Below are 10,039 nucleotides of genomic sequence, written 5' to 3' on the forward strand. Positions count from 1 at the left end.
TCTGATCTTCACTTCCCTGAAAATGAGACAGGTTAAGTGAATTGCCAAGAGTCATATCCTGTCTGAGCAGAATTTGAACTCGAGACTTCCTAAACTCCAAGTATATCACTCTCTCCACTATACACCCATCAGCCAAAAGCCCTGGAGAATGTTAACCTTTTCAGACAGGAAACCGAATAAGAGTTAAGATATAAAAAATTTGGGGCAGCTAGGTGGTGCAGGGAGTAAAGCACCGGTCATGGAGTTAGGAGGACCTGAGTTTAAATTTGACCTCAGACACTTGACACACTTACTAGCTGTGTGATCTTGGGTAAGTCACTTAACCCCAATTGCCCTGCCTTCCCCCCTCAAAAATATATATTATATTATATATATACACACATATATATATATACATAATATGTATATGAAATTCAAGCATGAACGAATTTTGACACCTTTACTCTTTGTATGAGCTTATGAGTGTTGGACCAAGTCTCTCAGAAGCACAAACAAGGCCATAAACAACAGGGTCCTATTTTTCTGAAGTTAAAAAAAAGGGGAAAAAAACGGGTCCAAAGTCAGCCATTGGGATGAGTCAGATTATCTCCTTACTTCTTTTCTCCTTCTATTGCCCCTTCCACCAATTACCAGACTGAAAAAAAAAAAACAAAAACAAAACCAGCAACAACAAAGCATGGATCTGGAAATCAAAACACTAGATATCTTACTTTCCCCCAAAATCATCACCTTGGAACCCCTGAAAAATCTAGGGTTATTGCCCCAACACACCTCAGAGATCAGACTTTTCCTATACAAAAAGGGGCAGCTAGGAAACCAGGTGTGGAGCTGCCATGCCCTCACCCCAATCTGGACCCAAACCTGGAGCCCGCAGCATCCCCTCTGCCTCCAGCCCAGTATAGAGAATCCTCCAATTAGCCTCATTCGGCCTTTTGTCCGGTGTCCATTTTCTCCTTCCCCCTCCAGAGTGTGACTGCCAGTTTAGTTTTTGTCAACAAAGAGTTAAAATGAGTTTGAAAAACTGGTCAGTTCTTAATTTTAAATTCCTAGAACTCACACAAACAGCCCTCCTTAGAACTACTGCAGTGAGTTGCCCTAATTAACCTTGGTTGCTTGAGGGAGTTTCCCTACACCAATAAAATCACAGGTCTGAGCCTAAAACAAAATAAACAAAAAACCCTACCCCTTATATGCAAGCTATCACTGTTACTGTTATTTTAGCTTCCCAAATATAGGGCTTTCCACAGGGTATCGATAATACCCGTTGGCAAATATTAAATAATTTAGGGGATATTCAGAAAGAATTTTTTTTAAAACACATAAGTATACATTATAAAAAAAAAAATGTTGAGTCTAAGAAAAAAAAGGGAGTAGCCTGAGGAAGTGTTGAGGGATGCCAGTGATAAGATGAAAAGCAGCATCCAAGCTCCAGTTCAAATAAGATGAGCCTGTAAAATACCCAGAGTTCTTCCCGGAATGGAGGGGTGAAGCTGACCTCGATCACGCTATGTCTCCAAGCCGCGAAGGAGGAATTGTCCTCCAGATAGACTATTCAATCGGTAGGGCATTTTATAATTATAAAGAGATAAAACATCAGTAACTGTACCAGAGGTCAGATACTCTATTTACCATTCACTTTCCTTAGTCAATTCTTAAGTTTGTTTGGTTTTTTTGAGTAATAAATGGTCAATACCATTGGTACCTGAAACAGGAAGGGGAACCAAATATAAAGCATGGCAAAATGCCTCAAAATCAGCCCAAGACAGATGTGAAATGGGAAGTAGGAAATGCACCAAACTCAGTCAGAGGACCTAAGTTCCAATCCCAGCTCCGCAAGTAATTAAAAGCTCTCTGAGGCTTAGTTTTCTCATCTGTAAAAGGAGAGAGTTGGGTTTACATGATTGCTAAGGTCTCTTGTAGTTATAACAACAGGAATATATACAAAGGGTTTGCTATGTGCCAGGCACTGTACAGTTATTGATCCACCAACCCTGAGAGGTAGGTACTATTATTCTCCCCATTTTACAGCTGCAGAAACTGAGGCAGAGATTAAGTGACTTGACCCGGATCACACAAGTAGTAAGTGTCTGAGGCCACATTTGAAATCCGGTCTTCCTGACTCCAGGCCCAGACTCTACCCACTGTACTAGCTAGCTGCCCAGCTTATGTCTAGATTTCCACAAAGAAGGGAAATGACAGGAAATACAGAGAACCTGTACCCCAGACTCCTAACATGTGAAGACAAGCTCCTTTCTTTTCCCATATCTCCCAGGGTCATGTATAATCTTTTAAGCCAGAAGTGTCAAACACAAAGATAACCAACAGTACCAGGTGTGTAGAAACAAGATTAAACTATAACTAGGAAATATTTGACAAAATAAATTAAAAGTATAATAAAATATATTATATTTTAAAACTAAATCAATATGCTGCCAGTATCCTTATTTATGGTTTAGTGGCCCCCATTTCTTTTTGAGTTGGATATCACTTGTGGTGAAAACCACATATCTACATTATTTATGTTCTATTGTATTTTTATTTATTTTGTAAAATATTTCCTAATTACATTTTAATCCGGTTCGTCCATAGCATTCATGTTTGACACCTCTGCCCTAGACTTACAGTCCTACTGAAGGAATTATATTGATTTGTAGCATTTTATAATTGATCCTTTTACAGTTAATTGATTTTATCCTATAACTGCATAAGAGATCGTGATTCTTTGTCTCTGAATTCAGCTGGTCTGTAATGAGTTACGGTTAGAAATCCAGTTCTCCCACTAATCACTGTCCTATTCCCACCTCAAGGAAATCTGTTATATTTGAGGGATGCAGGTGGACACCAGGGAGTCTGGTCCACTACCTCTAACCTTGCAGATAGACTCAAACGGTTAACATTTCTTAGTCACAGGAGTTCAGTTCCCCCTCTGAGTTAGTTAAAAGAAAGCTTGTTATCCCTCATACCTGCAGCTCCTGGAAAATTCCATAACATATGTCTGCTGTCTCTGAAGCCCTACACGGTGACCTGGTACATTTCCACAAGATACATTGTCCATCCTTGCCTGTCCTTGTTCATTTAAGGAGGGTCTTATGTCCCTAACAAACCCTTCCAGGTCCTAGGGTGTCAGCTAACTCAGCTCTACTAGCAAGGTCTGCAAGATGCTGATGGGTCCCAGAAAACAATGAATTAATTTAATTGTCAGAGAGGGGTGGTCAGTAGCCTCACCTGAATGTGCTTGCCCCCTTTTTAAAAAAATAACCAATCATTCTGTCCCCACCCCCACAATTCTGTCTGTCTATAACCAATTGAATTGCCTTCCCCACCTACCCAAAACTATATTAAGGCTCATGAGTCCTACCTCAGGGTCTTTGGTCATTGAGAGAGGTTACTGACCCAATTTACTGCTAAATTGATCATGTCCAGACCATTGTCTCTCAGTTTACCTTTATTTTCTAAAGTGATACAACTATAGGGCTGACCTCTACAGACATACAGATACACAAATGGAAATCAGCCTAGATAGTCAATCAATTCCCTCACCTTGCACAGTTCACAACTATCTGGCAAAGAGCAAGTTCTAGGTTTGCTCCCTGATATCATGGTTCCATCCTTTATTGCTCTGTGGTGCTAGATCCTTCTTGGTCTAGGACATCACTGTTGTCTAGAAGCTCCTTTGATGGGTACAGGAACTCCTCAGCTCTCTCGTCACTGCTCCTAACTCATGTTACGAGAGACCCACGCTTTGCTTAGGAACTCTTCCTGCTACCAGCTCTGAGGCCAGGTGTTTCCCTCCTCTCCTGGGCCCTTGTAGCTCCTTGATGTACCTGGTTTCCCAGGGAAGTCATGTGTTAAAGAATCAGGGTTTCCAGTGACAAGAACAAGTCAACAAATTTGTCCCCTGGACCTAATTGGCCCCTGCCTCCCCTGACTCAGTTTCCTATTCTCCTAAGGGTATAAAAAGTCCCAGCAATATGGAGTCAAGGGCCCTCCAACTTAGTGAATGTCTGAAGACTACACAAGTCAATGTACCTTGCTTGCCTGGTGACCAGATGTGAGAAGTGGGTGGAGGGCACATCTATAGAATCTAGGTGCCACTGTATCCTTCTTGTATATCCTTGCTGTGTTAGGGCAAAGTAAACCTCCATTTGTTAATTCTTCAATGATTTCAAGTTTCTCATTTTGTCCCAAATCAGAATTAACAGGGAGCTGGCACTAAGCCTGCCCCCAGTGGGACTACATGGCCACACAGGCTTTCCTCCAGGAAACCAGACTCAGTGTGCCAGTCTGTGTCCAACCCGCTTTTCTCTACCACCTGTTTCATTCTGCATGGCTCCCCCTTTTAATGGCCTAACTGAAGTACAGAGCCCCAAAATGGCTGAACTCAACCTAACATCCTTAATGGGTTGTCAGTGGGCCAGTGAGGACAAGATACAAGGCAGGTTTATGTGTTATCAAGCAGACAGTAAGGTGAGAGCAAAGCCTCATCCTGTTAACAAGGGGTTAACCATGCCAAGGAAATCTCCCAACTGGTTATGAGACACAAGGAGGGATTACCCAGCACCTCCTGGGCACATCCTCCAGTTCCTCCAACATAAAAGGGTTAATGGTTATTCAAAACACATGATTTGGTGGTGAAGCAAACAGGTTAATTAAAAAGTCAGCTTGGGGGTAGCATTACAGGAAACGGATCCTCCTAACCATACAAAAGATGAACCCGCAGGCCAACAAGGACTCAGCTATATCCTTTGGCATCATCGTTCCATCCACTTACCCATTCACCAGCCATGTGTTAAACACCAGCTCTGTGCAAAGGTCTGTGCTAGGTACTGGGGGAGACAGAGGGATAGGGCCTAGACATGTGATTTCATTGATACAGGGAACTCCCTAAGGAGGAAATTCTCTCCACCAATGCAGGTCAGCACCTGTGCAACTTATAGTTATAGAGGGCTGTCTAGAGGAGGGGTCAGTGGTAAGCTAAAAAAGTTTTTTTTTGTTTTATTGTATTTGAAAATGAAAAAAAAAATTCTTAGCTTTCCAAAGGCAGGATTTGGCCCTAGGGCCATAGTTTGCTGACCCCTGGCCTGAGAGGCTGTGACTTGCCATGGTCACAATGCCAGTAGATGTCACAGACACCAATAATAACAATATGAGCCAGTATTTATATAGCACATACTATGCACTAAGCACTATGTTGTATGCTTTACAATCATCCCATTTGATCCAAGTTCAGGGGACCCCTTAACATTCCTTAACAATCCTCACAACAATCTTGGGAGGTGGGTGTTATTATCCTCATTTTAGAGCTGAAGAAACTGGCCAAACAGAGGTTAAGGAACTTGCCCAGGGCCACACAGCTACTGAGTGTCTTGAAGCCAAATCTGAACTCAGGTCTTCCTGATTCCGGATCCAGCATTTTATCCACTGCACCGCCTAGCTGCCCAGATTCTCCTCCCTATCCACTAGGTCTGGATATCCACTTCGTGGTAGACAATTATGCATATATTATACACATGCATGTGCACATATGTTTATATGTGTATATACATATGTATACTATGTGTAAGTATAAAACCCAGGGCAGCTACGTCCTGCAGCAGATAGAGCACCAGGCTTGGAGTCAAGAAGACTCATCTTTCTGAATCCAAATCTGGCCTCAGACACATACTAGCTGTGTGACCCTAGGCGAGTCACTTAACCTTATTTGCCTCAGTTTCCTCATCTGTAAAATGAGCTGGAGAAGGAAATGGTAAACCACTCCAGTATCTCTGCCAAGAAAACTCAAAATGAGGTCACAAAGAGTCAGACAAACTGAATCAAACAAAGAAAAACATTTCCCCATGTACATATGATAGAATGTATAATGTGAAGATATATGACATATCAAATTAATTAAGCTATTTATATAAAATTGCTTTGCAAACCAGCAAGTACTATATAAATGCTAGCTGGTATTGTTATGCCTGGCTGCTGGGGGAAATTACTAAAAATGCTATCCCTTTCTTTATGTAGTTTATAATCTAATCTGTAATCTGGTTAAAAAAAATATTCTGATATTCAAGTTATAGCATATGTACAAGTTTTTACAATATCCTACTTACCGAGTATATATGATGAAATCTATGACTTTCTCCTTCCTTCCTGAGAAGTGCTTTTTAGGCATCCATAGAAGCATCTTAAGATACAAAGATGCTAAGTAAGAACTGAGACAATGAGAACAAACTTTCTTTTGCCAATTGGCAAATTTTAGAACTTGTCAATGAATAGTCTATACCCAAAGAATGTATGATCCATACCACAAAGCAGTCTGTTCCTATTACCAACTTGGGGGTCTTTCTATAGCTCCTGCCAGACTCCCAAAATCCTTTCTCATCTAGCTCCACTCTGTTTCCAAGCTTATTTTCTACTACTTTTCTCACATATGCTCTCTGCTTCAGAGAGGCCTGTCTTTACAATCCCATGAATACACCATGTGCCTCCCTTTTCTATTAATCCAGATTCTGGCCATCCACCATCTTAATGTTTAGCTGGCTTCAAGGCCAGCTATTAAAAGATACAAATATATATACAAATATATATGCCTATGTGATACATACATATACATTTATATGTGTGTACGTATGCATAAAATTGTCCTTGCCCTCAAAAAGCTTTAAATTCACTTCAGGAAACAAGACACAGTATCAAACAATACTAGATTCATCAATATTTAGTGGTATATGATTGAGTGCCAGCTAATTTTCTTCTTCTGTAAAATGGTGATAAGACCTACAGTGCCTACCTCACAACATCTGTGAGGATCAGATGGGATTTGTGTAAGGCATTCTGAAAACTTTAAAGTGAAATGTAATTATCACCTATTATGACTAGTGACTAGGCCCAACTAAGGTTACATCTGTAGGCCCTAGTCACTCCTGATTTATGGGTCCTTTGGTGAATGCATCATTTTCTTTTCAGATAAAAGAACTTCGTATCACCTTAAGTATCACTCATACGGTCAAAAACGTTTTCATAAGCATTTTAATTTTTATAGGCCTTAAGCACAGTGATGGTACACATCTGAGTACACGCTCTCCCATGCATGGCTCAAGTCTTAGAATACCGCTGTCACTGACACCCTACATCCTCCAGGGCATACCCCTCTCACGTAATCAGCCAGCCCCTAGAGTATCTCCTTCTCAAACAAAGCCCTCCCAGAAACCACCTCAGTCATACAGAAGAAGGATTATATTTGTTCTTTTCAGATCCCACAGGGCAGAAATGGGAACAATGGATAGACTTTGAAGAGAGACAGAGTTAGGCTCCAGGTAAGAAAAGGCTTACTAAGAGTCAAAGTTACCCCACAGTGGACTGAGCAGTAAAAAGATATGATGAATTCCCAATTCTCCAGTAGAAGCTGGGTGTCAGGAATTCTGCAGAGAAGATCCCTGCTTAGCTTGAATGCTCTCCCATATGTTAAATTATATGTTTCTATTATGGCTTTATAGAAAGGATTAACTTATGGAAACTAATGATGTTACAGTGAAAAATAGCATTAAAAATAAAACAGGATAAGTGGCTACCTTGACTAAATACTTTAAAACCTGAGCCTGCGGCTAATCATATTATAAACCATCTGATTAATTGGGTAACTTAGCTCAATTAATTGGGCAACTTACACCTCTCAGAGCCTCAATTCCCTCATATAAAAAAATGAAGGGGTTGGATTCAATCAAGAGTACTAAAGCTAGGGTTTCCAGACTGATTTCAGGAGGTTCATGGACTTGAATGAGAAAAAAAAATCATCCTTATTTCAATATAATTAGTTTTGTTTGTAATTTTATGTATTTTACTTTATGCATTTAAGAAACATTGTTCTGAGAAAGGGTCAATAGGCTTCATGACACTGCCAAAGGCAGTCTGTGATACACAAAAAAGGTTAAGAGCCCCCGGATTTCATTCCTAACATTCCATGATCCTAAGAAGATAAGTGGTGAGTACTTTGCAGGCCAGTCAATGGTTGTCAATCAATTAGGCAAATCACTTAACCTCTCTGGGCCTCATTTCCACACCTGTAGTAGTTGGTTTGGGCCTTAGAAATCTTTAAAGTCCCTTTCAAATCTAACGTTCTATGACTTTGATTCATAATCATAAATAAAACCTAAGTAGCCTCTGCATTTTAAAAAGAAAGCGTTCTTTACATTTTGATCAGGGAGGCTATTGATACTTAAATGTTAAAGGTTTTTTATTCTTCCCCCTCCTGCCAGCCTAGAATTAGAATACTATTAACATAATGTTCTACTTCTTTCCTTGATAAGTGTCCGATTGCAGGGGGGAAACCAGGGTACTTCCTATTTCTGTTTATTCCTAAGAGTAGTGGCTTTTCTTCAGTAACTATAAAAGCAAAATTTGCTCTCAAACACTGTAGAGAAAAAAAAAGCAGCTAAATTGTGTGACAGCATCACCAATTGTGTCTGCCAATGCCAAGGCATCTGAGACACCAGAAGAGCTCAAATTTCTGGAAACTGTGACTTAGACACAGGTGAATTTTTAATAGCATTAGACAAAAGCAAAACAAGGGAGATCACTGTGATCTCCTTCCCTCCTATAGCTAATGAAGAATGATTTCCTTTTCTATTTTGTCACTCTTCATGTAGCTTAGATTTAAATAATAAGGAATTGAAAGCCCGTCAAACCCAGCAAGAAACATTCTCTTACACTGACTTAATTTTTTAAAAATCCCTACAGCTCAATGGCATATTAGGTTGAAGTCAATGCTGGCTTGTGCCTTCTTGTCTACTGATTATTTTTCCCCCAAAGGGGATAGAAGATGCAAAATTAATTTCATTGTGATACCCTAAAGCACTCTCCACTGGCCTGTTGTGCCTCTTCTACTCCTTCCGGGAAAAATGATTCCTCTTTGCAAATCACCTTCTGATACTTCTACTGGGGCAGAAAAGGTACGTATTAAATGACAAACAAATGGCCCTTTTGCTTCTTTTACCTCTCTCTGAAGGCTGGGGAGCCAATAACACAGAGAACCATCCATTCATTTTTCTTTCTAAAAACACTCAGAGCCCCCAAATGCCCAACCAGTGCCCTAATCCCCATCACAAACAAGCCGTCGCGAATAGGGGATGGATGACAAAGAGAGGTTTTTCTCCACCTCTGCAGTCATCATGCATTGACTTTGCAGAGAGACAAATTTAGGCTCCAGGTAAGAAAAGGCTTACCAACAATCAGTTACCCCACTGTGGACTGAGCAGTAAAAGGAGATGGTGAATTCCCCCTTCGGTGGAGATTCTCAAGTAGAAACTGTTTGTCAGGAATTCTGCAGAGAAAATTCCTACTTGGATTAAATGCTCTCCCATATGTGGAATTCTACGTTTCTACTACGGGGATATGGAAAGTTCTAATTTAGAGAAACTAATGATGAGCATACAACATGAGCATACTCTGACTATGGATTAGAGCTATATAAGTCATCAATAAATCACAAAGAAAATGCCACACAACCTCCACAATCAAGCAACATGTTGGGAAAAGTCAACCTCTCCCAACCAAGGGCAAGAAAGTTCCTAGGTTCACAGACCTGGAGGTGAAAGGGACCTCAGAGGTCCATCGCCACCAGCCCCTAACTCATTTAACAGATGAGCAAAGAAAACCCTAGCGCTATAAAGCATTTTGTGCAAGGTCGCACGGGGTGGGGGAAGCGGCAGGCGTGGGATTCAAATGCCCCTTTTGGGTCCTGTGCTCTCTTTCTTCTGCCCGTGGAGCCCTAGAACAGCGCGAGGTTGAGGAAGGAGAGGAAACTGACCAAAGAGGAAACTGACCACAGCCCGAGACCCAGTCTTGGGTAGAGGCTCCACCAAGGCCCGCGGGGACTGGAGGGGGCGGGGGGGGGGGGACTGCGCTGGGGGAGTCCCCGCCCCCACGCACCTGGCGGAACCTAGAAAGATGCAACCCCACCCTCCCTCATGGCCGAGGCTACCTCTGGCTCCCAGTAGCTGGGGGCTGGGAATGCCCGGGTCTGGGGGCTCCGAGCGAGCACGGTCCGGTATCC

At 41.5% G+C, this 10,039-nt stretch overlaps 1 protein-coding gene across 1 annotated transcript in view; it reads right to left on the bottom strand.

Moving 5' to 3' along the window:
* CCDC68 (coiled-coil domain containing 68) overlaps window positions 1-10,039 on the bottom strand; it is a 76,620-nt gene extending 66,581 nt beyond the window's left edge. The window contains exon 1 of the mRNA XM_036740877.1: window positions 9,968-10,039. The gene's annotated coding sequence lies outside the window, so the exon portion shown is untranslated. The remainder of the gene's footprint in view (window positions 1-9,967) is intronic.

Source organism: Trichosurus vulpecula, chromosome 1 (genome assembly GCF_011100635.1).
Source record: "Trichosurus vulpecula isolate mTriVul1 chromosome 1, mTriVul1.pri, whole genome shotgun sequence".
Classification (NCBI taxonomy): Eukaryota; Metazoa; Chordata; class Mammalia; order Diprotodontia; family Phalangeridae; genus Trichosurus; species Trichosurus vulpecula.